Source organism: Poecilia formosa, unplaced genomic scaffold (assembly GCF_000485575.1).
Source record: "Poecilia formosa unplaced genomic scaffold, Poecilia_formosa-5.1.2 Scaffold201, whole genome shotgun sequence".
Taxonomy (NCBI): Eukaryota; Metazoa; Chordata; class Actinopteri; order Cyprinodontiformes; family Poeciliidae; genus Poecilia; species Poecilia formosa.
Window position 1 is genome coordinate 770,730 of NW_006800140.1, and position 6,000 is coordinate 776,729.

The following is a 6,000-nucleotide window of genomic DNA, read 5'->3' on the forward strand; positions in this document are numbered from 1 at the left end:
TTCTCCATATGTTTGGTTCTGGTTCTGGGAATACAGAACAAGAACCAGAAGCAGAAGACCTGAGAGGTTCTGGAAGGTTGATACAATAAGCAGAGCTTTAATGTGTTTTAGTGCTAAACCGCTCAGAGATTTATAAACTGATGCAAGTACTTTAAAGAAGTTTCCTACAAAAGGTTAGGATAGGTCTACACAAAACATGCTCATTACATTTGTTGCACAAAATCCTTCCTATATAATGAGATTTTAGTCTGGCCAGTTCGGCCTATGAGCTGTTTCAGGGCATCTTGTCACTTTAAATCCAAATAATCTGCTGCTGGCCATGCTCCCCAACTCAGTGTTTACCCTCACATGTGAAAATAGCTTAAAACAGATGGACAATTATACAAACATACATCTTTGAAAAGCAGAAGTGGTGCCTCCTGCACAACCAACAAGAATTCAGCAAGTGGTTTCTGGATGTTAAGTCAACAACAAAACACTTGTATTTTCTAGCAGGCGCTATACAGCAAATACAGCAATAAAACCAGCTGACCAAATGTTCTGGAACTCTGCTGGGATGCTAGATTACGGGCTGGTGTTGCTAGGTAACGGACAGTGTTTGCTGATTTGTGACGTTGCATTCGGAAGGTTTTTGAAACGGCTCATTTTTCAGACACCATGAACATTAACTTATTGCCAGAAAATGTCTGGGTGTCTTTTTATTTTTTTACGTCTGTTTTTAGAAGCAGTTGAAACCCAGATGGAAGTATAAAAATGTCCCGTTTAAAGTCTGTTGTCTGAGCTACAGGGATCCAGCGGAGGGACTCTGGCAGACCTGTAAAGACACTGTGGTGATGAGTTTTTCCTCGTCTTGTTGGTGTGTGTGCCTAACATTTTAAAGTCTGACTGTTGATCACATCATTCATGAACCACTCAGAGAAATAAACAATGTGTGAACGCAAACAGGCTGGTTGTGTCCGTGCGGATGAGAGTGTTGAATTTAATTGGAGTCCAGCCTGAGTTATTAGAGCATGTCGGCCATTGGGCCCGCGGCGTCCGCATACGTCTGACCTCAGTCCACTCGGCGCCGCAGGCTCCTTTAGGGGCTTTCACCTTTTATTTCTGAAACATACGCGAGATTCACACGTGTATCTTGTCGTAAAAACATAAACGTTGACGGCTAGACCTGCCAAAACCTCGCTCACACAATGCAACGAGGCAAGCTGCCAAACCACTCATGTTCCGCTTTCAGCACTGCGGATCAGTGAGGAATTAACCGAACGTCGCTGCTAGATGCTGAAAAGGAGATCTGTGATAGAAATCATCCAGAACTATCTTCATTCCTTCAGTTAATTAAACCTTTTGGTTACCGCTCCTTACAGTTTAGAGCAGCAGAACCTTGTGTGTGACATCTGTCTGCAGCAGGTTAGGCGATTCTGTTGTGGCAACATTATCAGAACGTTATGGTTGAGAGGTTTGTTGCCGCCACCTCGGCTTGAACCGGAGCCACGAATATTGCTCCAAAAATGTGTCTACAAAGGACGTACTCTCCGACAGATGGGACACGAGCTTTAGAAGGAAGGATAATTTCATGTTCTTTATTAAAAACAAGGAGTATACTTCGCTATTTACACACTATGTTAAAAAATAATTATTTTACAGACAGTTAAGATGAATCACAAACCTCATGGTAAAATAATTCAGAGTTGCATCAAATATAAGTATGTCTAGTAAATTTGACAGCCAACTACTTTGTTTTGATTTAAATAGTTGTCAGAAACAACCTGTGTGATAGATTTAGGTGTTCCTCAGGGTTCTCCCCTTGGACCTGTGCTTTTTGTGTTTCCATCAAGGTTTTTTATCTGCATTTTGAAGAATCACATTAGAAAAGATCGATGGAAATGGCAAAACTTCAAAATAGCTTTCTAGATTTTACTTTGGAGTTAAAACTCTCAAAAGTAAAGATGGTGTATTTTTATTCAATCTGAAATTATAAATCTGCATTTAAGATTAAGCTAAATTAAAAACACGCCTCAGTAATTTGAGATTGGCTTTAAGCTGTTAGAATGGAAAAAAGAAAAACAAAAAATCCAAAATAAAAGAAGAACACTAATTTGATGAGAAATTACATTTTATTCCTGCAGTGATGCAGTTGGTTGCTGTTTAACAAAAAGGTCTTTGGTTCAAATCCCAGCATGTCGTCTTTCTGTACAGAGTTTAAATGTTCAGTTAATTGTTCACTCTAAATTGTCCTTAGCTCTGAGTGTTTTTGTGCGTGGCGGTTGCAAGGATAAACAGACAATAGCTGGATGTATGGAAGATTTGTTTTCTTTTATTTAAGGAAATGAATCAGAAAAGCAGATCTGTAATCCAGACTCGTTGATGACCATCTTAGATAACTATTGAACATACCATAATGTATATCTCGAAAACCTTTTAGTTTTTAATCGGTCATATGTAATGTGGTAACTTATGTTGACTTTGGCTCAGAAGGGAGAATAAAAACGGAGCATGTTGTTTGTTTTTAGTGCCAGTAAAAAGGTTGACGGGTTTTTCCTCCACCTTTCCTCCTCGCTATAAAATCAGCTCCTCTGGGACCGGATTTTATTTCTGTCAGGGGGTTTTATGTTTTTCTTTCGGATGGAGACGTGGGTGGAGAGGAAGTTTTGTTTTCCCTCCAGAACAGGTTGGTGTTTTTAATATGGTTTCAGTCTTAATGCTTTCACTTTTTTCTTTTGCTTTTCTGTTTCTCACGTGTTGTAAATTACTTATGTCCTAATAACATTAAAGAGACTTAAGAAAACAACAAAGTACTTTACAAAGGATGTTTCTCTATATGAACAAAGCTCTCTCAATGCACAGTGAAGAAAATTTATGCTAGCAACAAAAATCCAACATCATTTTCTGGTATCAAATCATTAAAATGCTTACAAACTATTTAAAAATAACCTTTGCATCTCATGAATATTTATATGAGCATGATGAGCAATTTTTTCAATGTTGGAGGGAAGATTTTGATTTTTTTCTGTGAAATTACACAAAATGGAAATTAAGGTGGTAAAATAGTCCTGGGCAGCGGTAGACACCACTAGCAAAAACGTTAGCTACGCTAGCCCATAAGCCCTAATCATAAACATTAGCTCTGCTAATATTAAACAGTATAACAACATAACATTTAACAGAAGCTAATGCTAAAGTGCTAAATTCAATTGTGTGAATGCTCACCAGGTTTTATTGACACAATATGTGTTGCAATATAATATATAGTCTTCAACATGGTCAAATTTATTATGCGTGTTCAATTAAAGTTGGTGAAATTGTTCTGTACAGTGGTATGCACCGCTAACTAAAAAGTTAGTTGAGCTAACATTAGTTCTGCTAACATAACCTGCAGTACGGGTAGAAAACATGAGGAGAGGCTTAAACAGTCTTCATTCACTTCAAAATAAGAGCATGAGCATAAACATCTAACCACTTGAAGAATTGTTAACAAAATTCCAACACAAATGTTTACCGTTATCCAACTGAAACTTTAGGAAATAGCCAAGTAAATTAGTGCTTTAGAATTTTGCCTGGGGAAATTTATGAAGGGGAAGCTAAGTGCGCTAAATGTTTTCAAAAGATTAGCTCCACTATTAGCGAAAGTGTGCCCACCACTGCTGGAGTATGGATGGATGGAAACCATTTTGTATATACAGTTTCAACAAGTCTGAACCTGAAGTGAAATGGGCCATCTTAGTAGGCAAACACATGCGCAAAGCATCATGGATCCACGGCTTCAACAAAAACAAAATATACAGAAACTCTTAACCACAGAGAAAGATACATGAACAAACTGGCGGCCATTGGGATCAACCCATGTGAGATGGAGGAGGAAAATGTCAGATGATGTGGACAAACTGCCTCCCACCACGATGTAGTTAGCTACCTAGCTAACAGAGTTTGTACAAAATGGAGGATCTTCATGGCTTGAAAATCCATGGACACGTAAAATCAATGTTGAACGGATTTGTAAAGGACTTACGAACTCTTCATGTGAATAACAAGGTTGTGGTGACTGGCAGAGGCTTGTTTGTTGTTGTCATAGCAACTCCATAGCAACCGCCTGCTAAGATGGCTGTCAGTTATAATGTGATAGATTAATCATTGTTTCTTTTAAGCTCCATAAAGTGTATTTTAACATTTGTTTGTACGCTTTTTAGGTACTTTTATCCTTCTGTTTTTAGCTGATGTGGGCCTGCTGAGACCTTTTGGAAAAAAAGGAATAAATGTACACTGTAAAACATAAAGGTTTGTGATGGGGAAACATTTAGAGGTAAAGACAGGAGATTTTTACAAGCCATTGGAGTGAAGCAAGGTACTTTACAACATGATGTAATCTGGTTTCATATTTCCCATGTGACAAACTGACTGCTGTATCAGCAGCAGCCACACGCCCAAAGGAAATGCCTCTGTCTCATGAAACAATGAGCCGCAGACTTACAGTTCACAGCCCCTGGGACTTCCTTTTTCAGAACCCGCTGGAACACGATGCCCTTGGACCTGATTTACTTCACCACACCAAACAGTTTCTATTTTTATGCCTCCAATGGGTTTCATTGACTGAGAACAAACCCTACAACCTGCAGAACTCCAGCCAAACGTTTGCATCTCCGATTCACTGTCCTGCAGCCAGCGTGTCACATGTTAAAGTTCCTACAAGATCATGAGAAAAATGTTGTGACTACAACCTGAAAATTATATTGATAAAGTCAGACAAAAAATGACAATGTCCCATGTTTGAACAAAACCTTTTTTATTTTCTTTTAGCTTGTTTCTGCAAACTCACATGAACTACTGTTTGAATCAAATGAGGAAAGAGAGACGCCATAACTTTTCACGTTGGGCCTGGAAACCAGACATTTACATTCACTGAATAAAAACACATAAATGCAAAAATGTGTTTATTTTTTGTGCAGTTTTAGCTTGATTACCGCTCCTAGGATGTTATTCCAGCAAATAGTTTTTTTTAGTCTACGCTCCAGTTAATGATTAATCAATTATTAGTTGATTATTTTAATAATCGATTAATCACGATTAATCTAATTAATCATTTCAACCTTGCATCTAATAAAAACACATAAATGCAAAACTGTGTTTATTTTTTGTGCAGTTTTAGATTGATTACTGCTCTGGGGATGTTATTTGTTCAGCAAATTAAATTTTCTTAGTCTGTGTGTAAAAGTTAATGATCAATTGATTACTAAATTCGTTGATGATTATTCTAATAATAGATTAATCTGATTAATCATTTCAGCCATACATATAATAAAAAAACAAATATTTTTTCATCACTTTCTGAAGTGAAATTAGACTAAACTTCTTTTATTTCAGTTTGTTACTAAATGTATTTCTATTTGCTAAAAGCCACAATAAAGAAACAACATATTAAAGGCATTCATTTATTTATTAACTTGTTAAAGTCTTAAAATCAGAAGTTCTCAGATTGTTTTCTGTCTCTTTAAACAATGGGAAATAATTTGGATATTTTTATGTAACCTAAATTAAAGTTTGGTCTGTTTTAACTTCAGTGAGAAAAAAAGATGGATGTTTTTATTCATTGTATTTAATTACTGTAATCTGTTCAAAGCATACTGGAAAACATACTTGTATAACACATTTTATTCCGGGGTAAGATAATAAATCAAGCCATTTTAAAGACGTCCTAATCATTTCCTGTCCATACTAATTGCATCCTAAGGTGTACGTGGGACAAAAGGCGGCGCTTTGCGTGACTTCCAGCTCTACAGGCCTCAGCCAGTCGGCCATGACGGTTTGTCGTCGTTAATCTCTTGTGCAAACACCGCAGACAGGCCTCAGGAGGGGGTATGAGAACAGGCTTATCCTCCCTTTGAGTGCTTCTTCACCTTTGACGTCTCTCAGAGGGGAAGAGATAAACATGAAGGGGGGACTTCTAAGCTTCAGTGCCTTTAAAAAGAGCGACCCGGTTTGGTTGAAACATCGTCTTCCTGCAGAGTCTGG